General features: G+C 46.3%; 14 non-coding genes and 5 pseudogenes across 14 annotated transcripts; all 19 read right to left on the bottom strand.

Moving 5' to 3' along the window:
- Positions 1–32: 32 nt before the first annotated feature.
- Positions 33–218, bottom strand: LOC141185875 (U2 spliceosomal RNA). Its single transcript, XR_012260472.1, has one exon. It is a non-coding gene; the product is annotated as a U2 spliceosomal RNA (small nuclear RNA).
- Positions 219–1,007: 789 nt separating this feature from the next.
- Positions 1,008–1,099, bottom strand: LOC141186192 (U2 spliceosomal RNA; annotated as a pseudogene).
- Positions 1,100–2,195: 1,096 nt separating this feature from the next.
- LOC141185876 (U2 spliceosomal RNA) lies at positions 2,196–2,381 on the bottom strand. The gene has a single exon (XR_012260473.1). It is a non-coding gene; the product is annotated as a U2 spliceosomal RNA (small nuclear RNA).
- Positions 2,382–3,170: 789 nt separating this feature from the next.
- Positions 3,171–3,262, bottom strand: LOC141186195 (U2 spliceosomal RNA; annotated as a pseudogene).
- Positions 3,263–4,380: 1,118 nt separating this feature from the next.
- Positions 4,381–4,561, bottom strand: LOC141185930 (U2 spliceosomal RNA; annotated as a pseudogene).
- A 794-nt stretch (positions 4,562–5,355) lies between these two features.
- Positions 5,356–5,447, bottom strand: LOC141186196 (U2 spliceosomal RNA; annotated as a pseudogene).
- Positions 5,448–6,566: 1,119 nt separating this feature from the next.
- LOC141185877 (U2 spliceosomal RNA) lies at positions 6,567–6,752 on the bottom strand. The gene has a single exon (XR_012260474.1). It is a non-coding gene; the product is annotated as a U2 spliceosomal RNA (small nuclear RNA).
- Positions 6,753–7,541: 789 nt separating this feature from the next.
- LOC141186197 (U2 spliceosomal RNA) lies at positions 7,542–7,633 on the bottom strand (annotated as a pseudogene).
- A 1,118-nt stretch (positions 7,634–8,751) lies between these two features.
- LOC141186478 (U2 spliceosomal RNA) lies at positions 8,752–8,942 on the bottom strand. Its single transcript, XR_012260753.1, has one exon. It is a non-coding gene; the product is annotated as a U2 spliceosomal RNA (small nuclear RNA).
- A 1,118-nt stretch (positions 8,943–10,060) lies between these two features.
- On the bottom strand, positions 10,061–10,251 carry LOC141185052 (U2 spliceosomal RNA). The gene has a single exon (XR_012259750.1). It is a non-coding gene; the product is annotated as a U2 spliceosomal RNA (small nuclear RNA).
- Positions 10,252–11,368: 1,117 nt separating this feature from the next.
- On the bottom strand, positions 11,369–11,559 carry LOC141186479 (U2 spliceosomal RNA). Its single transcript, XR_012260754.1, has one exon. It is a non-coding gene; the product is annotated as a U2 spliceosomal RNA (small nuclear RNA).
- Positions 11,560–12,678: 1,119 nt separating this feature from the next.
- On the bottom strand, positions 12,679–12,869 carry LOC141186480 (U2 spliceosomal RNA). Its single transcript, XR_012260755.1, has one exon. It is a non-coding gene; the product is annotated as a U2 spliceosomal RNA (small nuclear RNA).
- A 1,120-nt stretch (positions 12,870–13,989) lies between these two features.
- LOC141186483 (U2 spliceosomal RNA) lies at positions 13,990–14,180 on the bottom strand. The gene has a single exon (XR_012260757.1). It is a non-coding gene; the product is annotated as a U2 spliceosomal RNA (small nuclear RNA).
- A 1,118-nt stretch (positions 14,181–15,298) lies between these two features.
- LOC141186484 (U2 spliceosomal RNA) lies at positions 15,299–15,489 on the bottom strand. The gene has a single exon (XR_012260758.1). It is a non-coding gene; the product is annotated as a U2 spliceosomal RNA (small nuclear RNA).
- A 1,121-nt stretch (positions 15,490–16,610) lies between these two features.
- Positions 16,611–16,800, bottom strand: LOC141185435 (U2 spliceosomal RNA). The gene has a single exon (XR_012260098.1). It is a non-coding gene; the product is annotated as a U2 spliceosomal RNA (small nuclear RNA).
- A 1,121-nt stretch (positions 16,801–17,921) lies between these two features.
- LOC141185436 (U2 spliceosomal RNA) lies at positions 17,922–18,111 on the bottom strand. The gene has a single exon (XR_012260099.1). It is a non-coding gene; the product is annotated as a U2 spliceosomal RNA (small nuclear RNA).
- Positions 18,112–19,234: 1,123 nt separating this feature from the next.
- LOC141186485 (U2 spliceosomal RNA) lies at positions 19,235–19,425 on the bottom strand. The gene has a single exon (XR_012260759.1). It is a non-coding gene; the product is annotated as a U2 spliceosomal RNA (small nuclear RNA).
- Positions 19,426–20,546: 1,121 nt separating this feature from the next.
- LOC141185011 (U2 spliceosomal RNA) lies at positions 20,547–20,737 on the bottom strand. Its single transcript, XR_012259713.1, has one exon. It is a non-coding gene; the product is annotated as a U2 spliceosomal RNA (small nuclear RNA).
- A 1,119-nt stretch (positions 20,738–21,856) lies between these two features.
- LOC141185437 (U2 spliceosomal RNA) lies at positions 21,857–22,046 on the bottom strand. Its single transcript, XR_012260100.1, has one exon. It is a non-coding gene; the product is annotated as a U2 spliceosomal RNA (small nuclear RNA).
- Positions 22,047–22,941: the final 895 nt, after the last annotated feature.

The following is a 22,941-nucleotide window of genomic DNA, read 5'->3' on the forward strand; positions in this document are numbered from 1 at the left end:
AATTCTTTCTGATTTTAGAAACTGCATTAAAGAAGGGGTGCACCGGTCCTGGAGATACTGCAATACCAGGTCAATGCGTGGAGTGGACAGAGCAAGCTCTTTTTCCATCTCCCTGTTCTAAAAATCCATTTAATATATGGTCCCCAGATAGGGGACGTATCAGATATTAAACTGATAAGAACAGATTTTTTTTTTTTTTATCGAAAGCCCGAATTCGTGTACAAAACCCGAGTGCGCTTAAAAAAGTGACAAGTGCCACAAAAAAAGTGCACTAGGATGCTGGTCTTCTTGAAACCCTCTCCAAAAGGAGAAGGGTCCCCCAAACCATTCCCCGTCCCTCCGAGCCAAAAGGCCACAGCGAGGAACAGGGACAAAAAGCCACCTCCAGCCGAAGCCAGAGGCGACCCAATCTTACCCCCAGCACCTGCCCGAGTTCTCACCCGAGCAAGGCACTGGGAGCCAAAGACTGTGCTCCCCTCCCGGAAGAGGGGAGCCAACAACGCTCTCCTCCCGAAAGAGGAGAGCCAGGGGGGTTCAGGGGGGAGCGGAACCTGATGGCCACACACTCCCCCCCTAGACCTGCCAAGAGAGGAACCCGTAAGGGAACCGCATCCCGACAAAATCCTAGTAGGACGTGACACACGTGAATAAGTGGACACACAGTGACAAAGAAATTAAATAAATAGTGAAGGTTTCACAGTATAATACTGCCCGGACCTTCGACCGGGAATTGAAAAATTCCCCATCCTAAGGCCAGAAGGCCCGGAATAAGGGTGTGTGCGAAGAAAGAAAATTTGAAGTGCTTGTGCAAATGTGCCATAAACTCAAGTGGGGTTCCCAATCCCAGTGAGTTAAGGCACCCCAGGGTCACCATTCCTGGGGCACTTCACACTTCGGGCTTTCGATCTTCCCCGGCCCAATGGCGTCGATCCTGGGGGGCCATGCTTTCCACCAGATGACTATATTAGCCACCTGGCGTACTAACAAGCGCCTAAACCCCAGTGTGCATAATGTATCAATCTACTAGGGCGGCCAACATCCAAAACCGCCTTTTCGAAAGATACTACACTTGATCTTAGCCAAAAGGCCGAGAAGCGATAACCAGAATTGGTTTCCGACTACGGTGCCACCCAAGGATTCTGAAAAGTCCATTTGTGGAGATGGCCACCTGGACTCCCGTTAAGAAGACATGCTGTCAACCTCTAGATCCCTCACATGCCTGCACTTTTCGGCTTGCTGCTGCTGCAATCCACGCGTTTTAGATCTGCATAACTCCACCTCTTTTAGCACAGTACCCTCAACCCCCGGCTGTTCCCACCCGCCTCAACACCGTTGGAAGGGAGGAGAACCAATTAAGGCGGGGGGGGGTGGAACGAGCAGCTGTCTACCCTTAGCAGGAGGGTTGCTGATTAATTACCTCTCCTGCTGCTGCTGCTGCTGGCTGTCCAGCAGCAGACTGAAGGTGGCTGCTGCTGTGCGCAGGTATATAAAGGCTCAGAGCCTATTATGACACGCGCAGCCAGCGTTCCATTGCCACATTCCGTCTACTGCAGGCGGGATACCTGGATGGCTGAATGTCACTGAGAAGCTCACAGAGACCGCCATAAGCAACAGTTTAAAAGAATGCCACAGACTAATCAACCAAACTAGTCTGCAGGCATTAAATGAAAGAAGTCAGTGTTCCAGCAGAGGGAGACAACGTTTCAGAAAAGGCATTGTAGCAAACCAAAAAAGAAATTTTAAGCGCAGCAGAGTAACCAGCTCACATACCTGTTAGCTCAGGTGAGTTTAAAAGGCTGCTGTTGATAACAAGGGCATTTGCTAAATAGATGGTGTGTGTGCAACAATATACTGAAAGGTCAATTATATTGTGCAGCTTATCTCACCACCTGTAGTTATTTAGGTGAAAGCTCCAAAATGCTTGCCTAATATGTCTGTTTATCCAAAAGGAAGTATAGAGGGAGAGCTAGATAGATAGCATTGCATTACATTACATTACATGGCAATGCAATGCACAGTTGCTGAAGTTGAACCAAAATGAGCTTGTCATCTGGCTTCTGCAACTTTTAACATGAAAAATCCAATGAGGAGAAGAAAAGCAAAGCCAAAGAGTCCATCCCAAAATCCGACAAACAAGCAAAATGAACAAAAAGCATTGAATTCAATTCTTTCTGATTTTAGAAACTGCATTAAAGAAGGGGTGCACCGGTCCTGGAGATACTGCAATACCAGGTCAATGCGTGGAGTGGACAGAGCAAGCTCTTTTTCCATCTCCCTGTTCTAAAAATCCATTTAATATATGGTCCCCAGATAGGGGACGTATCAGATATTAAACTGATAAGAACAGATTTTTTTTTTTTTTATCGAAAGCCCGAATTCGTGTACAAAACCCGAGTGCGCTTAAAAAAGTGACAAGTGCCACAAAAAAAGTGCACTAGGATGCTGGTCTTCTTGAAACCCTCTCCAAAAGGAGAAGGGTCCCCCAAACCATTCCCCGTCCCTCCGAGCCAAAAGGCCACAGCGAGGAACAGGGACAAAAAGCCACCTCCAGCCGAAGCCAGAGGCGACCCAATCTTACCCCCAGCACCTGCCCGAGTTCTCACCCGAGCAAGGCACTGGGAGCCAAAGACTGTGCTCCCCTCCCGGAAGAGGGGAGCCAACAACGCTCTCCTCCCGAAAGAGGAGAGCCAGGGGGGTTCAGGGGGGAGCGGAACCTGATGGCCACACACTCCCCCCCTAGACCTGCCAAGAGAGGAACCCGTAAGGGAACCGCATCCCGACAAAATCCTAGTAGGACGTGACACACGTGAATAAGTGGACACACAGTGACAAAGAAATTAAATAAATAGTGAAGGTTTCACAGTATAATACTGCCCGGACCTTCGACCGGGAATTGAAAAATTCCCCATCCTAAGGCCAGAAGGCCCGGAATAAGGGTGTGTGCGAAGAAAGAAAATTTGAAGTGCTTGTGCAAATGTGCCATAAACTCAAGTGTGGTTCCCAATCCCAGTGAGTTAAGGCACCCCAGGGTCACCATTCCTGGGGCACTTCACACTTCGGGCTTTCGATCTTCCCCGGCCCAATGGCGTCGATCCTGGGGGGCCATGCTTTCCACCAGATGACTATATTAGCCACCTGGCGTACTAACAAGCGCCTAAACCCCAGTGTGCATAATGTATCAATCTACTAGGGCGGCCAACATCCAAAACCGCCTTTTCGAAAGATACTACACTTGATCTTAGCCAAAAGGCCGAGAAGCGATAACCAGAATTGGTTTCCGACTACGGTGCCACCCAAGGATTCTGAAAAGTCCATTTGTGGAGATGGCCACCTGGACTCCCGTTAAGAAGACATGCTGTCAACCTCTAGATCCCTCACATGCCTGCACTTTTCGGCTTGCTGCTGCTGCAATCCACGCGTTTTAGATCTGCATAACTCCACCTCTTTTAGCACAGTACCCTCAACCCCCGGCTGTTCCCACCCGCCTCAACACCGTTGGAAGGGAGGAGAACCAATTAAGGCGGGGGGGGTGGAACGAGCAGCTGTCTACCCTTAGCAGGAGGGTTGCTGATTAATTACCTCTCCTGCTGCTGCTGCTGCTGGCTGTCCAGCAGCAGACTGAAGGTGGCTGCTGCTGTGCGCAGGTATATAAAGGCTCAGAGCCTATTATGACACGCGCAGCCAGCGTTCCATTGCCACATTCCGTCTACTGCAGGCGGGATACCTGGATGGCTGAATGTCACTGAGAAGCTCACAGAGACCGCCATAAGCAACAGTTTAAAAGAATGCCACAGACTAATCAACCAAACTTTTTGGGTTGGTTTCTCTTTTATAGTCTGCAGGCATTAAATGAAAGAAGTCAGTGTTCCAGCAGAGGGAGACAACGTTTCAGAAAAGGCATTGTAGCAAACCAAAAAAGAAATTTTAAGCGCAGCAGAGTAACCAGCTCACATACCTGTTAGCTCAGGTGAGTTTAAAAGGCTGCTGTTGATAACAAGGGCATTTGCTAAATAGATGGTGTGTGTGCAACAATATACTGAAAGGTCAATTATATTGTGCAGCTTATCTCACCACCTGTAGTTATTTAGGTGAAAGCTCCAAAATGCTTGCCTAATATGTCTGTTTATCCAAAAGGAAGTATAGAGGGAGAGCTAGATAGATAGCATTGCATTACATTACATTACATGGCAATGCAATGCACAGTTGCTGAAGTTGAACCAAAATGAGCTTGTCATCTGGCTTCTGCAACTTTTAACATGAAAAATCCAATGAGGAGAAGAAAAGCAAAGCCAAAGAGTCCATCCCAAAATCCGACAAACAAGCAAAATGAACAAAAAGCATTGAATTCAATTCTTTCTGATTTTAGAAACTGCATTAAAGAAGGGGTGCACCGGTCCTGGAGATACTGCAATACCAGGTCAATGCGTGGAGTGGACAGAGCAAGCTCTTTTTCCATCTCCCTGTTCTAAAAATCCATTTAATATATGGTCCCCAGATAGGGGACGTATCAGATATTAAACTGATAAGAACAGATTTTTTTTTTTTTTTTCGAAAGCCCGAATTCGTGTACAAAACCCGAGTGCGCTTAAAAAAGTGACAAGTGCCACAAAAAAAGTGCACTAGGATGCTGGTCTTCTTGAAACCCTCTCCAAAAGGAGAAGGGTCCCCCAAACCATTCCCCGTCCCTCCGAGCCAGAAGGCCACAGCGAGGAACAGGGACAAAAAGCCACCTCCAGCCGAAGCCAGAGGCGACCCAATCTTACCCCCAGCACCTGCCCGAGTTCTCACCCGAGCAAGGCACTGGGAGCCAAAGACTGTGCTCCCCTCCCGGAAGAGGGGAGCCAACAACGCTCTCCTCCCGAAAGAGGAGAGCCAGGGGGGTTCAGGGGGGAGCGGAACCTGATGGCCACACACTCCCCCCCTAGACCTGCCAAGAGAGGAACCCGTAAGGGAACCGCATCCCGACAAAATCCTAGTAGGACGTGACACACGTGAATAAGTGGACACACAGTGACAAAGAAATTAAATAAATAGTGAAGGTTTCACAGTATAATACTGCCCGGACCTTCGACCGGGAATTGAAAAATTCCCCATCCTAAGGCCAGAAGGCCCGGAATAAGGGTGTGTGCGAAGAAAGAAAATTTGAAGTGCTTGTGCAAATGTGCCATAAACTCAAGTGGGGTTCCCAATCCCAGTGAGTTAAGGCACCCCAGGGTCACCATTCCTGGGGCACTTCACACTTCGGGCTTTCGATCTTCCCCGGCCCAATGGCGTCGATCCTGGGGGGCCATGCTTTCCACCAGATGACTATATTAGCCACCTGGCGTACTAACAAGCGCCTAAACCCCAGTGTGCATAATGTATCAATCTACTAGGGCGGCCAACATCCAAAACCGCCTTTTCGAAAGATACTACACTTGATCTTAGCCAAAAGGCCGAGAAGCGATAACCAGAATTGGTTTCCGACTACGGTGCCACCCAAGGATTCTGAAAAGTCCATTTGTGGAGATGGCCACCTGGACTCCCGTTAAGAAGACATGCTGTCAACCTCTAGATCCCTCACATGCCTGCACTTTTCGGCTTGCTGCTGCTGCAATCCACGCGTTTTAGATCTGCATAACTCCACCTCTTTTAGCACAGTACCCTCAACCCCCGGCTGTTCCCACCCGCCTCAACACCGTTGGAAGGGAGGAGAACCAATTAAGGCGGGGGGGGGTGGAACGAGCAGCTGTCTACCCTTAGCAGGAGGGTTGCTGATTAATTACCTCTCCTGCTGCTGCTGCTGCTGGCTGTCCAGCAGCAGACTGAAGGTGGCTGCTGCTGTGCGCAGGTATATAAAGGCTCAGAGCCTATTATGACACGCGCAGCCAGCGTTCCATTGCCACATTCCGTCTACTGCAGGCGGGATACCTGGATGGCTGAATGTCACTGAGAAGCTCACAGAGACCGCCATAAGCTACAGTTTAAAAGAATGCCACAGACTAATCAACCAAACTTTTTGGGTTGGTTTCTCTTTTATAGTCTGCAGGCATTAAATGAAAGAAGTCAGTGTTCCAGCAGAGGGAGACAACGTTTCAGAAAAGGCATTGTAGCAAACCAAAAAAGAAATTTTAAGCGCAGCAGAGTAACCAGCTCACATACCTGTTAGCTCAGGTGAGTTTAAAAGGCTGCTGTTGATAACAAGGGCATTTGCTAAATAGATGGTGTGTGTGCAACAATATACTGAAAGGTCAATTATATTGTGCAGCTTATCTCACCACCTGTAGTTATTTAGGTGAAAGCTCCAAAATGCTTGCCTAATATGTCTGTTTATCCAAAAGGAAGTATAGAGGGAGAGCTAGATAGATAGCATTGCATTACATTACATTACATGGCAATGCAATGCACAGTTGCTGAAGTTGAACCAAAATGAGCTTGTCATCTGGCTTCTGCAACTTTTAACATGAAAAATCCAATGAGGAGAAGAAAAGCAAAGCCAAAGAGTCCATCCCAAAATCCGACAAACAAACAAAATGAACAAAAAGCATTGAATTCAATTCTTTCTGATTTTAGAAACTGCATTAAAGAAGGGGTGCACCGGTCCTGGAGATACTGCAATACCAGGTCAATGCGTGGAGTGGACAGAGCAAGCTCTTTTTCCATCTCCCTGTTCTAAAAATCCATTTAATATATGGTCCCCAGATAGGGGACGTATCAGATATTAAACTGATAAGAACAGATTTTTTTTTTTTTTATCGAAAGCCCGAATTCGTGTACAAAACCCGAGTGCGCTTAAAAAAGTGACAAGTGCCACAAAAAAAGTGCACTAGGATGCTGGTCTTCTTGAATCCCTCTCCAAAAGGAGAAGGGTCCCCCAAACCATTCCCCGTCCCTCCGAGCCAAAAGGCCACAGCGAGGAACAGGGACAAAAAGCCACCTCCAGCCGAAGCCAGAGGCGACCCAATCTTACCCCCAGCACCTGCCCGAGTTCTCACCCGAGCAAGGCACTGGGAGCCAAAGACTGTGCTCCCCTCCCGGAAGAGGGGAGCCAACAACGCTCTCCTCCCGAAAGAGGAGAGCCAGGGGGGTTCAGGGGGGAGCGGAACCTGATGGCCACACACTCCCCCCCTAGACCTGCCAAGAGAGGAACCCGTAAGGGAACCGCATCCCGACAAAATCCTAGTAGGACGTGACACACGTGAATAAGTGGACACACAGTGACAAAGAAATTAAATAAATAGTGAAGGTTTCACAGTATAATACTGCCCGGACCTTCGACCGGGAATTGAAAAATTCCCCATCCTAAGGCCAGAAGGCCCGGAATAAGGGTGTGTGCGAAGAAAGAAAATTTGAAGTGCTTGTGCAAATGTGCCATAAACTCAAGTGGGGTTCCCAATCCCAGTGAGTTAAGGCACCCCAGGGTCACCATTCCTGGGGCACTTCACACTTCGGGCTTTCGATCTTCCCCGGCCCAATGGCGTCGATCCTGGGGGGCCATGCTTTCCACCAGATGACTATATTAGCCACCTGGCGTACTAACAAGCGCCTAAACCCCAGTGTGCATAATGTATCAATCTACTAGGGCGGCCAACATCCAAAACCGCCTTTTCGAAAGATACTACACTTGATCTTAGCCAAAAGGCCGAGAAGCGATAACCAGAATTGGTTTCCGACTACGGTGCCACCCAAGGATTCTGAAAAGTCCATTTGTGGAGATGGCCACCTGGACTCCCGTTAAGAAGACATGCTGTCAACCTCTAGATCCCTCACATGCCTGCACTTTTCGGCTTGCTGCTGCTGCAATCCACGCGTTTTAGATCTGCATAACTCCACCTCTTTTAGCACAGTACCCTCAAACCCCGGCTGTTCCCACCCGCCTCAACACCGTTGGAAGGGAGGAGAACCAATTAAGGCGGGGGGGGTGGAACGAGCAGCTGTCTACCCTTAGTAGGAGGGTTGCTGATTAATTACCTCTCCTGCTGCTGCTGCTGCTGGCTGTCCAGCAGCAGACTGAAGGTGGCTGCTGCTGTGCGCAGGTATATAAAGGCTCAGAGCCTATTATGACACGCGCAGCCAGCGTTCCATTGCCACATTCCGTCTACTGCAGGCGGGATACCTGGATGGCTGAATGTCACTGAGAAGCTCACAGAGACCGCCATAAGCAACAGTTTAAAAGAATGCCACAGACTAATCAACCAAACTTTTTGGGTTGGTTTCTCTTTTATAGTCTGCAGGCATTAAATGAAAGAAGTCAGTGTTCCAGCAGAGGGAGACAACGTTTCAGAAAAGGCATTGTAGCAAACCAAAAAAGAAATTTTAAGCGCAGCAGAGTAACCAGCTCACATACCTGTTAGCTCAGGTGAGTTTAAAAGGCTGCTGTTGATAACAAGGGCATTTGCTAAATAGATGGTGTGTGTGCAACAATATACTGAGAGGTCAATTATATTGTGCAGCTTATCTCACCACCTGTAGTTATTTAGGTGAAAGCTCCAAAATGCTTGCCTAATATGTCTGTTTATCCAAAAGGAAGTATAGAGGGAGAGCTAGATAGATAGCATTGCATTACATTACATTACATGGCAATGCAATGCACAGTTGCTGAAGTTGAACCAAAATGAGCTTGTCATCTGGCTTCTGCAACTTTTAACATGAAAAATCCAATGAGGAGAAGAAAAGCAAAGCCAAAGAGTCCATCCCAAAATCCGACAAACAAGCAAAATGAACAAAAAGCATTGAATTCAATTCTTTCTGATTTTAGAAACTGCATTAAAGAAGGGGTGCACCGGTCCTGGAGATACTGCAATACCAGGTCAATGCGTGGAGTGGACAGAGCAAGCTCTTTTTCCATCTCCCTGTTCTAAAAATCCATTTAATATATGGTCCCCAGATAGGGGACGTATCAGATATTAAACTGATAAGAACAGATACTACACTTGATCTTAGCCAAAAGGCCGAGAAGCGATAACCAGAATTGGTTTCCGACTACGGTGCCACCCAAGGATTCTGAAAAGTCCATTTGTGGAGATGGCCACCTGGACTCCCGTTAAGAAGACATGCTGTCAACCTCTAGATCCCTCACATGCCTGCACTTTTCGGCTTTCTGCTGCTGCAATCCATGCGTTTTAGATCTGCATAACTCCACCTCTTTTAGCACAGTACCCTCAACCCCCGGCTGTTCCCACCCGCCTCAACACCGTTGGAAGGGAGGAGAACCAATTAAGGCGGGGGGGGGGGTGGAACGAGCAGCTGTCTACCCTTAGCAGGAGGGTTGCTGATTAATTACCTCTCCTGCTGCTGCTGCTGGCTGTCCAGCAGCAGACTGAAGGTGGCTGCTGCTGTGCGCAGGTATATAAAGGCTCAGAGCCTATTATGACACGCGCAGCCAGCGTTCCATTGCCACATTCCGTCTACTGCAGGCGGGATACCTGGATGGCTGAATGTCACTGAGAAGCTCACAGAGACCGCCATAAGCAACAGTTTAAAAGAATGCCACAGACTAATCAACCAAACTTTTTGGGTTGGTTTCTCTTTTATAGTCTGCAGGCATTAAATGAAAGAAGTCAGTGTTCCAGCAGAGGGAGACAACGTTTCAGAAAAGGCATTGTAGCAAACCAAAAAAGAAATTTTAAGCGCAGCAGAGTAACCAGCTCACATACCTGTTAGCTCAGGTGAGTTTAAAAGGCTGCTGTTGATAACAAGGGCATTTGCTAAATAGATGGTGTGTGTGCAACAATATACTGAAAGGTCAATTATATTGTGCAGCTTATCTCACCACCTGTAGTTATTTAGGTGAAAGCTCCAAAATGCTTGCCTAATATGTCTGTTTATCCAAAAGGAAGTATAGAGGGAGAGCTAGATAGATAGCATTGCATTACATTACATTACATGGCAATGCAATGCACAGTTGCTGAAGTTGAACCAAAATGAGCTTGTCATCTGGCTTCTGCAACTTTTAACATGAAAAATCCAATGAGGAGAAGAAAAGCAAAGCCAAAGAGTCCATCCCAAAATCCGATAAACAAGCAAAATGAACAAAAAGCATTGAATTCAATTCTTTCTGATTTTAGAAACTGCATTAAAGAAGGGGTGCACCGGTCCTGGAGATACTGCAATACCAGGTCAATGCGTGGAGTGGACAGAGCAAGCTCTTTTTCCATCTCCCTGTTCTAAAAATCCATTTAATATATGGTCCCCAGATAGGGGACGTATCAGATATTAAACTGATAAGAACAGATACCACACTTGATCTTAGCCAAAAGGCCGAGAAGCGATAACCAGAATTGGTTTCCGACTACGGTGCCACCCAAGGATTCTGAAAAGTCCATTTGTGGAGATGGCCACCTGGACTCCCGTTAAGAAGACATGCTGTCAACCTCTAGATCCCTCACATGCCTGCACTTTTCGGCTTGCTGCTGCTGCAATCCACGCGTTTTAGATCTGCATAACTCCACCTCTTTTAGCACAGTACCCTCAACCCCCGGCTGTTCCCACCCGCCTCAACACCGTTGGAAGGGAGGAGAACCAATTAAGGCGGGGGGGGGGTGGAACGAGCAGCTGTCTACCCTTAGCAGGAGGGTTGCTGATTAATTACCTCTCCTGCTGCTGCTGCTGCTGGCTGTCCAGCAGCAGACTGAAGGTGGCTGCTGCTGTGCGCAGGTATATAAAGGCTCAGAGCCTATTATGACACGCGCAGCCAGCGTTCCATTGCCACATTCCGTCTACTGCAGGCGGGATACCTGGATGGCTGAATGTCACTGAGAAGCTCACAGAGACCGCCATAAGCAACAGTTTAAAAGAATGCCACAGACTAATCAACCAAACTTTTTGGGTTGGTTTCTCTTTTATAGTCTGCAGGCATTAAATGAAAGAAGTCAGTGTTCCAGCAGAGGGAGACGTTTCAGAAAAGGCATTGTAGCAAACCAAAAAAGAAATTTTAAGCGCAGCAGAGTAACCAGCTCACATACCTGTTAGCTCAGGTGAGTTTAAAAGGCTGCTGTTGATAACAAGGGCATTTGCTAAATAGATGGTGTGTGTGCAACAATATACTGAAAGGTCAATTATATTGTGCAGCTTATCTCACCACCTGTAGTTATTTAGGTGAAAGCTCCAAAATGCTTGCCTAATATGTCTGTTTATCCAAAAGGAAGTATAGAGGGAGAGCTAGATAGATAGCATTGCATTACATTACATTACATGGCAATGCAATGCACAGTTGCTGAAGTTGAACCAAAATGAGCTTGTCATCTGGCTTCTGCAACTTTTAACATGAAAAATCCAATGAGGAGAAGAAAAGCAAAGCCAAAGAGTCCATCCCAAAATCCGACAAACAAGCAAAATGAACAAAAAGCATTGAATTCAATTCTTTCTGATTTTAGAAACTGCATTAAAGAAGGGGTGCACCGGTCCTGGAGATACTGCAATACCAGGTCAATGCGTGGAGTGGACAGAGCAAGCTCTTTTTCCATCTCCCTGTTCTAAAAATCCATTTAATATATGGTCCCCAGATAGGGGACGTATCAGATATTAAACTGATAAGAACAGATACTACACTTGATCTTAGCCAAAAGGCCGAGAAGCGATAACCAGAATTGGTTTCCGACTACGGTGCCACCCAAGGATTCTGAAAAGTCCATTTGTGGAGATGGCCACCTGGACTCCCGTTAAGAAGACATGCTGTCAACCTCTAGATCCCTCACATGCCTGCACTTTTCGGCTTGCTGCTGCTGCAATCCACGCGTTTTAGATCTGCATAACTCCACCTCTTTTAGCACAGTACCCTCAACCCCCGGCTGTTCCCACCCGCCTCAACACCGTTGGAAGGGAGGAGAACCAATTAAGGCGGGGGGGGGTGGAACGAGCAGCTGTCTACCCTTAGCAGGAGGGTTGCTGATTAATTACCTCTCCTGCTGCTGCTGCTGCTGGCTGTCCAGCAGCAGACTGAAGGTGGCTGCTGCTGTGCGCAGGTATATAAAGGCTCAGAGCCTATTATGACACGCGCAGCCAGCGTTCCATTGCCACATTCCGTCTACTGCAGGCGGGATACCTGGATGGCTGAATGTCACTGAGAAGCTCACAGAGACCGCCATAAGCAACAGTTTAAAAGAATGCCACTGACTAATCAACCAAACTTTTTGGGTTGGTTTCTCTTTTATAGTCTGCAGGCATTAAATGAAAGAAGTCAGTGTTCCAGCAGAGGGAGACAACGTTTCAGAAAAGGCATTGTAGCAAACCAAAAAAGAAATTTTAAGCGCAGCAGAGTAACCAGCTCACATACCTGTTAGCTCAGGTGAGTTTAAAAGGCTGCTGTTGATAACAAGGGCATTTGCTAAATAGATGGTGTGTGTGCAACAATATACTGAAAGGTCAATTATATTGTGCAGCTTATCTCACCACCTGTAGTTATTTAGGTGAAAGCTCCAAAATGCTTGCCTAATATGTCTGTTTATCCAAAAGGAAGTATAGAGGGAGAGCTAGATAGATAGCATTGCATTACATTACATTACATGGCAATGCAATGCACAGTTGCTGAAGTTGAACCAAAATGAGCTTGTCATCTGGCTTCTGCAACTTTTAACATGAAAAATCCAATGAGGAGAAGAAAAGCAAAGCCAAAGAGTCCATCCCAAAATCCGACAAACAAGCAAAATGAACAAAAAGCATTGAATTCAATTCTTTCTGATTTTAGAAACTGCATTAAAGAAGGGGTGCACCGGTCCTGGAGATACTGCAATACCAGGTCAATGCGTGGAGTGGACAGAGCAAGCTCTTTTTCCATCTCCCTGTTCTAAAAATCCATTTAATATATGGTCCCCAGATAGGGGACGTATCAGATATTAAACTGATAAGAACAGATACTACACTTGATCTTAGCCAAAAGGCCGAGAAGCGATAACCAGAATTGGTTTCCGACTACGGTGCCACCCAAGGATTCTGAAAAGTCCATTTGTGGAGATGGCCACCTGGACTCCCGTTAAGAAGACATGCTGTCAACCTCTAGATCCTTCACATGCCTGCACTTTTCGGCTTGCTGCTGCTGCAATCCACGCGTTTTAGGTCTGCATAACTCCACCTCTTTTAGCACAGTACCCTCAACCCCCGGCTGTTCCCACCCGCCTCAACACCGTTGGAAGGGAGGAGAACCAATTAAGGCGGGGGGGGGGTGGAACGAGCAGCTGTCTACCCTTAGCAGGAGGGTTGCTGATTAATTACCTCTCCTGCTGCTGCTGCTGCTGGCTGTCCAGCAGCAGACTGAAGGTGGCTGCTGCTGTGCGCAGGTATATAAAGGCTCAGAGCCTATTATGACACGCGCAGCCAGCGTTCCATTGCCACATTCCGTCTACTGCAGGCGGGATACCTGGATGGCTGAATGTCACTGAGAAGCTCACAGAGACCGCCATAAGCAACAGTTTAAAAGAATGCCACAGACTAATCAACCAAACTTTTTGGGTTGGTTTCTCTTTTGTAGTCTGCAGGCATTAAATGAAAGAAGTCAGTGTTCCAGCAGAGGGAGACAACGTTTCAGAAAAGGCATTGTAGCAAACCAAAAAAGAAATTTTAAGCGCAGCAGAGTAACCAGCTCACATACCTGTTAGCTCAGGTGAGTTTAAAAGGCTGCTGTTGATAACAAGGGCATTTGCTAAATAGATGGTGTGTGTGCAACAATATACTGAAAGGTCAATTATATTGTGCAGCTTATCTCACCACCTGTAGTTATTTAGGTGAAAGCTCCAAAATGCTTGCCTAATATGTATGTTTATCCAAAAGGAAGTATAGAGGGAGAGCTAGATAGATAGCATTGCATTACATTACATTACATGGCAATGCAATGCACAGTTGCTGAAGTTGAACCAAAATGAGCTTGTCATCTGGCTTCTGCAACTTTTAACATGAAAAATCCAATGAGGAGAAGAAAAGCAAAGCCAAAGAGTCCATCCCAAAATCCGACAAACAAGCAAAATGAACAAAAAGCATTGAATTCAATTCTTTCTGATTTTAGAAACTGCATTAAAGAAGGGGTGCACCGGTCCTGGAGATACTGCAATACCAGGTCAATGCGTGGAGTGGACAGAGCAAGCTCTTTTTCCATCTCCCTGTTCTAAAAATCCATTTAATATATGGTCCCCAGATAGGGGACGTATCAGATATTAAACTGATAAGAACAGATACTACACTTGATCTTAGCCAAAAGGCCGAGAAGCGATAACCAGAATTGGTTTCCGACTACGGTGCCACCCAAGGATTCTGAAAAGTCCATTTGTGGAGATGGCCACCTGGACTCCCGTTAAGAAGACATGCTGTCAACCTCTAGATCCCTCACATGCCTGCACTTTTCGGCTTGCTGCTGCTGCAATCCACGCGTTGTAGATCTTCATAACTCCACCTCTTTTAGCACAGTACCCTCAACCCTCGGCTGTTCCCACCCGCCTCAACACCGTTGGAAGGGAGGAGAACCAATTAAGGCGGGGGGGGGGGTGGAACGAGCAGCTGTCTACCCTTAGCAGGAGGGTTGCTGATTAATTACCTCTCCTGCTGCTGCTGCTGGCTGTCCAGCAGCAGACTGAAGGTGGCTGCTGCTGTGCGCAGGTATATAAAGGCTCAGAGCCTATTATGACACGCGCAGCCAGCGTTCCATTGCCACATTCCGTCTACTGCAGGCGGGATACCTGGATGGCTGAATGTCACTGAGAAGCTCACAGAGACCGCCATAAGCAACAGTTTAAAAGAATGCCACAGACTAATCAACCAAACTTTTTGGGTTGGTTTCTCTTTTATAGTCTGCAGGCATTAAATGAAAGAAGTCAGTGTTCCAGCAGAGGGAGACAACGTTTCAGAAAAGGCATTGTAGCAAACCAAAAAAGAAATTTTAAGCGCAGCAGAGTAACCAGCTCACATACCTGTTAGCTCAGGTGAGTTTAAAAGGCTGCTGTTGATAACAAGGGCATTTGCTAAATAGATGGTGTGTGTGCAACAATATACTGAAAGGTCAATTATATTGTGCAGCTTATCTCACCACCTGTAGTTATTTAGGTGAAAGCTCCAAAATGCTTGCCTAATATGTCTGTTTATCCAAAAGGAAGTATAGAGGGAGAGCTAGATAGATAGCATTGCATTACATTACATTACATGGCAATGCAATGCACAGTTGCTGAAGTTGAACCAAAATGAGCTTGTCATCTGGCTTCTGCAACTTTTAACATGAAAAATCCAATGAGGAGAAGAAAAGCAAAGCCAAAGAGTCCATCCCAAAATCCGACAAACAAGCAAAATGAACAAAAAGCATTGAATTCAATTCTTTCTGATTTTAGAAACTGCATTAAAGAAGGGGTGCACCGGTCCTGGAGATACTGCAATACCAGGTCAATGCGTGGAGTGGACAGAGCAAGCTCTTTTTCCATCTCCCTGTTCTAAAAATCCATTTAATATATGGTCCCCAGATAGGGGACGTATCAGATATTAAACTGATAAGAACAGATACTACACTTGATCTTAGCCAAAAGGCCGAGAAGCGATAACCAGAATTGGTTTCCGACTACGGTGCCACCCAAGGATTCTGAAAAGTCCATTTGTGGAGATGGCCACCTGGACTCCCGTTAAGAAGACATGCTGTCAACCTCTAGATCCCTCACATGCCTGCACTTTTCGGCTTGCTGCTGCTGCAATCCACGCGTTTTAGATCTGCATAACTCCACCTCTTTTAGCACAGTACCCTCAACCCCCGGCTGTTCCCACCCGCCTCAACACCGTTGGAAGGGAGGAGAACCAATTAAGGCGGGGGGGGGGGTGGAACGAGCAGCTGTCTACCCTTAGCAGGAGGGTTGCTGATTAATTACCTCTCCTGCTGCTGCTGCTGCTGGCTGTCCAGCAGCAGACTGAAGGTGGCTGCTGCTGTGCGCAGGTATATAAAGGCTCAGAGCCTATTATGACACGCGCAGCCAGCGTTCCATTGCCACATTCCGTCTACTGCAGGCGGGATACCTGGATGGCTGAATGTCACTGAGAAGCTCACAAAGACCGCCATAAGCAACAGTTTAAAAGAATGCCACAGACTAATCAACCAAACTTTTTGGGTTGGTTTCTCTTTTATAGTCTGCAGGCATTAAATGAAAGAAGTCAGTGTTCCAGCAGAGGGAGACAACGTTTCAGAAAAGGCATTGTAGCAAACCAAAAAAGAAATTTTAAGCGCAGCAGAGTAACCAGCTCACATACCTGTTAGCTCAGGTGAGTTTAAAAGGCTGCTGTTGATAACAAGGGCATTTGCTAAATAGATGGTGTGTGTGCAACAATATACTGAAAGGTCAATTATATTGTGCAGCTTATCTCACCACCTGTAGTTATTTAGGTGAAAGCTCCAAAATGCTTGCCTAATATGTCTGTTTATCCAAAATGAAGTATAGAGGGAGAGCTAGATAGATAGCATTGCATTACATTACATTACATGGCAATGCAATGCACAGTTGCTGAAGTTGAACCAAAATGAGCTTGTCATCTGGCTTCTGCAACTTTTAACATGAAAAATCCAATGAGGAGAAGAAAAGCAAAGCCAAAGAGTCCATCCCAAAATCCGACAAACAAGCAAAATGAACAAAAAGCATTGAATTCAATTCTTTCTGATTTTAGAAACTGCATTAAAGAAGGGGTGCACCGGTCCTGGAGATACTGCAATACCAGGTCAATGCGTGGAGTGGACAGAGCAAGCTCTTTTTCCATCTCCCTGTTCTAAAAATCCATTTAATATATGGTCCCAGATAGGGGACGTATCAGATATTAAACTGATAAGAACAGATACTACACTTGATCTTAGCCAAAAGGCCGAGAAGCGATAACCAGAATTGGTTTCCGACTACGGTGCCACCCAAGGATTCTGAAAAGTCCATTTGTGGAGATGGCCACCTGGACTCCCGTTAAGAAGACATGCTGTCAACCTCTAGATCCCTCACATGCCTGCACTTTTCGGCTTGCTGCTGCTGCAATCCACGCGTTTTAGATCTGCATAACTCCACCTCTTTTAGCACAGTACCCTCAACCCCCGGCTGTTCCCACCCGCCTCAACACCGTTGGAAGGGAGGAGAACCAATTAAGGCGGGGGGGGGGGTGGAACGAGCAGCTGTCTACCCTTAGCAGGAGGGTTGCTGATTAATTACCTCTCCTGCTGCTGCTGCTGCTGGCTGTCCAGCAGCAGACTGAAGGTGGCTGCTGCTGTGCGCAGGTATATAAAGGCTCAGAGCCTATTATGACACGCGCAGCCAGCGTTCCATTGCCACATTCCGTCTACTGCAGGCGGGATACCTGGATGGCTGAATGTCACTGAGAAGCTCACAAAGACCGCCATAAGCAACAGTTTAAAAGAATGCCACAGACTAATCAACCAAACTTTTTGGGTTGGTTTCTCTTTTATAGTCTGCAGGCATTAAATGAAAGAAGTCAGTGTTCCAGCAGAGGGAGACAACGTTTCAGAAAAGGCATTGTAGCAAACCAAAAAAGAAATTTTAAGCGCAGCAGAGTAACCAGCTCACATACCTGTTAGCTCAGGTGAGTTTAAAAGGCTGCTGTTGATAACAAGGGCATTTGCTAAATAGATGGTGTGTGTGCAACAATATACTGAAAGGTCAATTATATTGTGCAGCTTATCTCACCACCTGTAGTTATTTAGGTGAAAGCTCCAAAATGCTTGCCTAATATGTCTGTTTATCCAAAATGAAGTATAGAGGGAGAGCTAGATAGATAGCATTGCATTACATTACATTACATGGCAATGCAATGCACAGTTGCTGAAGTTGAACCAAAATGAGCTTGTCATCTGGCTTCTGCAACTTTTAACATGAAAAATCCAATGAGGAGAAGAAAAGCAAAGCCAAAGAGTCCATCCCAAAATCCGACAAACAAGCAAAATGAACAAAAAGCATTGAATTCAATTCTTTCTGATTTTAGAAACTGCATTAAAGAAGGGGTGCACCGGTCCTGGAGATACTGCAATACCAGGTCAATGCGTGGAGTGGACAGAGCAAGCTCTTTTTCCATCTCCCTGTTCTAAAAATCCATTTAATATATGGTCCCAGATAGGGGACGTATCAGATATTAAACTGATAAGAACAGATACTACACTTGATCTTAGCCAAAAGGCCGAGAAGCGATAACCAGAATTGGTTTCCGACTACGGTGCCACCCAAGGATTCTGAAAAGTCCATTTGTGGAGATGGCCACCTGGACTCCCGTTAAGAAGACATGCTGTCAACCTCTAGATCCCTCACATGCCTGCACTTTTCGGCTTGCTGCTGCTGCTGCAATCCACGCGTTTTAGATCTGCATAACTCCACCTCTTTTAGCACAGTACCCTCAACCCCCGGCTGTTCCCACCCGCCTCAACACCGTTGGAAGGGAGGAGAACCAATTAAGGCGGGGGGGGGGTGGAACGAGCAGCTGTCTACCCTTAGCAGGAGGGTTGCTGATTAATTACCTCTCCTGCTGCTGCTGCTGCTGGCTGTCCAGCAGCAGACTGAAGGTGGCTGCTGCTGTGCGCAGGTATATAAAGGCTCAGAGCCTATTATGACACGCGCAGCCAGCGTTCCATTGCCACATTCCGTCTACTGCAGGCGGGATACCTGGATGGCTGAATGTCACTGAGAAGCTCACAGAGACCTCCATAAGCAACAGTTTAAAAGAATGCCACAGACTAATCAACCAAACTTTTTGGGTTGGTTTCTCTTTTATAGTCTGCAGGCATTAAATGAAAGAAGTCAGTGTTCCAGCAGAGGGAGACAACGTTTCAGAAAAGGCATTGTAGCAAACCAAAAAAGAAATTTTAAGCGCAGCAGAGTAACCAGCTCACATACCTGTTAGCTCAGGTGAGTTTAAAAGGCTGCTGTTGATAACAAGGGCATTTGCTAAATAGATGGTGTGTGTGCAACAATATACTGAAAGGTCAATTATATTGTGCAGCTTATCTCACCACCTGTAGTTATTTAGGTGAAAGCTCCAAAATGCTTGCCTAATATGTCTGTTTATCCAAAAGGAAGTATAGAGGGAGAGCTAGATAGATAGCATTGCATTACATTACATTACATGGCAATGCAATGCACAGTTGCTGAAGTTGAACCAAAATGAGCTTGTCATCTGGCTTCTGCAACTTTTAACATGAAAAATCCAATGAGGAGAAGAAAAGCAAAGCCAAAGAGTCCATCCCAAAATCCGACAAACAAGCAAAATGAACAAAAAGCATTGAATTCAATTCTTTCTGATTTTAGAAACTGCATTAAAGAAGGGGTGCACCGGTCCTGGAGATACTGCAATACCAGGTCAATGCGTGGAGTGGACAGAGCAAGCTCTTTTTCCATCTCCCTGTTCTAAAAATCCATTTAATATATGGTCCCCAGATAGGGGACGTATCAGATATTAAACTGATAAGAACAGATACTACACTTGATCTTAGCCAAAAGGCCGAGAAGCGATAACCAGAATTGGTTTCCGACTACGGTGCCACCCAAGGATTCTGAAAAGTCCATTTGTGGAGATGGCCACCTGGACTCCCGATAAGAAGACATGCTGTCAACCTCTAGATCCCTCACATGCCTGCACTTTTCGGCTTGCTGCTGCTGCAATCCACGCGTTTTAGATCTGCATAACTCCACCTCTTTTAGCACAGTACCCTCAACCCCCGGCTGTTCCCACCCGCCTCAACACCGTTGGAAGGGAGGAGAACCAATTAAGGCGGGGGGGGGGGTGGAACGAGCAGCTGTCTACCCTTAGCAGGAGGGTTGCTGATTAATTACCTCTCCTGCTGCTGCTGCTGCTGGCTGTCCAGCAGCAGACTGAAGGTGGCTGCTGCTGTGCGCAGGTATATAAAGGCTCAGAGCCTATTATGACACGCGCAGCCAGCGTTCCATTGCCACATTCCGTCTACTGCAGGCGGGATACCTGGATGGCTGAATGTCACTGAGAAGCTCACAGAGACCGCCATAAGCAACAGTTTAAAAGAATGCCACAGACTAATCAACCAAACTTTTTGGGTTGGTTTCTCTTTTATAGTCTGCAGGCATTAAATGAAAGAAGTCAGTGTTCCAGCAGAGGGAGACAACGTTTCAGAAAAGGCATTGTAGCAAACCAAAAAAGAAATTTTAAGCGCAGCAGAGTAACCAGCTCACATACCTGTTAGCTCAGGTGAGTTTAAAAGGCTGCTGTTGATAACAAGGGCATTTGCTAAATAGATGGTGTGTGTGCAACAATATACTGAAAGGTCAATTATATTGTGCAGCTTATCTCACCACCTGTAGTTATTTAGGTGAAAGCTCCAAAATGCTTGCCTAATATGTCTGTTTATCCAAAAGGAAGTATAGAGGGAGAGCTAGATAGATAGCATTGCATTACATTACATTACATGGCAATGCAATGCACAGTTGCTGAAGTTGAACCAAAATGAGCTTGTCATCTGGCTTCTGCAACTTTTAACATGAAAAATCCAATGAGGAGAAGAAAAGCAAAGCCAAAGAGTCCATCCCAAAATCCGACAAACAAGCAAAATGAACAAAAAGCATTGAATTCAATTCTTTCTGATTTTAGAAACTGCATTAAAGAAGGGGTGCACCGGTCCTGGAGATACTGCAATACCAGTTCAATGCGTGGAGTGGACAGAGCAAGCTCTTTTTCCATCTCCCTGTTCTAAAAATCCATTTAATATATGGTCCCCAGATAGGGGACGTATCAGATATTAAACTGATAAGAACAGATACTACACTTGATCTTAGCCAAAAGGCCGAGAAGCGATAACCAGAATTGGTTTCCGACTACGGTGCCACCCAAGGATTCTGAAAAGTCCATTTGTGGAGATGGCCACCTGGACTCCCGTTAAGAAGACATGCTGTCAACCTCTAGATCCCTCACATGCCTGCACTTTTCGGCTTGCTGCTGCTGCAATCCACGCGTTTTAGATCTGCATAACTCCACCTCTTTTAGCACAGTACCCACAACCCCCGGCTGTTCCCACCCGCCTCAACACCGTTGGAAGGGAGGAGAACCAATTAAGGCGGGGGGGGGGGGTGGAACGAGCAGCTGTCTACCCTTAGCAGGAGGGTTGCTGATTAATTACCTCTCCTGCTGCTGCTGCTGGCTTTCCAGCAGCAGACTGAAGGTGGCTGCTGCTGTGCGCAGGTATATAAAGGCTCAGAGCCTATTATGACACGCGCAGCCAGCGTTCCATTGCCACATTCCGTCTACTGCAGGCGGGATACCTGGATGGCTGAATGTCACTGAGAAGCTCACAGAGACCGCCATAAGCAACAGTTTAAAAGAATGCCACAGACTAATCAACCAAACTTTTTGGGTTGGTTTCTCTTTTATAGTCTGCAGGCATTAAATGAAAGAAGTCAGTGTTCCAGCAGAGGGAGACAACGTTTCAGAAAAGGCATTGTAGCAAACCAAAAAAGAAATTTTAAGCGCAGCAGAGTAACCAGCTCACATACCTGTTAGCTCAGGTGAGTTTAAAAGGCTGCTGTTGATAACAAGGGCATTTGCTAAATAGATGGTGTGTGTGCAACAATATACTGAAAGGTAAATTATATTGTGCAGCTTATCTCACCACCTGTAGTTATTTAGGTGAAAGCTCCAAAATGCTTGCCTAATATGTCTGTTTATCCAAAAGGAAGTATAGAGGGAGAGCTAGATAGATAGCATTGCATTACATTACATTACATGGCAATGCAATGCACAGTTGCTGAAGTTGAACCAAAATGAGCTTGTCATCTGGCTTCTGCAACTTTTAACATGAAAAATCCAATGAGGAGAAGAAAAGCAAAGCCAAAGAGTCCATCCCAAAATCCGACAAACAAGCAAAATGAACAAAAAGCATTGAATTCAATTCTTTCTGATTTTAGAAACTGCATTAAAGAAGGGGTGCACCGGTCCTGGAGATACTGCAATACCAGGTCAATGCGTGGAGTGGACAGAGCAAGCTCTTTTTCCATCTCCCTGTTCTAAAAATCCATTTAATATATGGTCCCAGATAGGGGACGTATCAGATATTAAACTGATAAGAACAGATACTACACTTGATCTTAGCCAAAAGGCCGAGAAGCGATAACCAGAATTGGTTTCCGACTACGGTGCCACCCAAGGATTCTGAAAAGTCCATTTGTGGAGATGGCCACCTGGACTCCCGTTAAGAAGACATGCTGTCAACCTCTAGATCCCTCACATGCCTGCACTTTTCGGCTTGCTGCTGCTGCTGCAATCCACGCGTTTTAGATCTGCATAACTCCACCTCTTTTAGCACAGTACCCTCAACCCCCGGCTGTTCCCACCCGCCTCAACACCGTTGGAAGGGAGGAGAACCAATTAAGGCGGGGGGGGGGTGGAACGAGCAGCTGTCTACCCTTAGCAGGAGGGTTGCTGATTAATTACCTCTCCTGCTGCTGCTGCTGCTGGCTGTCCAGCAGCAGACTGAAGGTGGCTGCTGCTGTGCGCAGGTATATAAAGGCTCAGAGCCTATTATGACACGCGCAGCCAGCGTTCCATTGCCACATTCCGTCTACTGCAGGCGGGATACCTGGATGGCTGAATGTCACTGAGAAGCTCACAGAGACCGCCATAAGCAACAGTTTAAAAGAATGCCACAGACTAATCAACCAAACTTTTTGGGTTGGTTTCTCTTTTATAGTCTGCAGGCATTAAATGAAAGAAGTCAGTGTTCCAGCAGAGGGAGACAACGTTTCAGAAAAGGCATTGTAGCAAACCAAAAAAGAAATTTTAAGCGCAGTAGAGTAACCAGCTCACATACCTGTTAGCTCAGGTGAGTTTAAAAGGCTGCTGTTGATAACAAGGGCATTTGCTAAATAGATGGTGTGTGTGCAACAATATACTGAAAGGTCAATTATATTGTGCAGCTTATCTCACCACCTGTAGTTATTTAGGTGAAAGCTCCAAAATGCTTGCCTAATATGTCTGTTTATCCAAAAGGAAGTATAGAGGGAGAGC

Source organism: Phyllobates terribilis, unplaced genomic scaffold (assembly GCF_046119375.1).
Source record: "Phyllobates terribilis strain yellow unplaced genomic scaffold, ASM4611937v1 Scaffold_40__1_contigs__length_11209783, whole genome shotgun sequence".
Lineage (NCBI taxonomy): Eukaryota > Metazoa > Chordata > Amphibia > Anura > Dendrobatidae > Phyllobates > Phyllobates terribilis.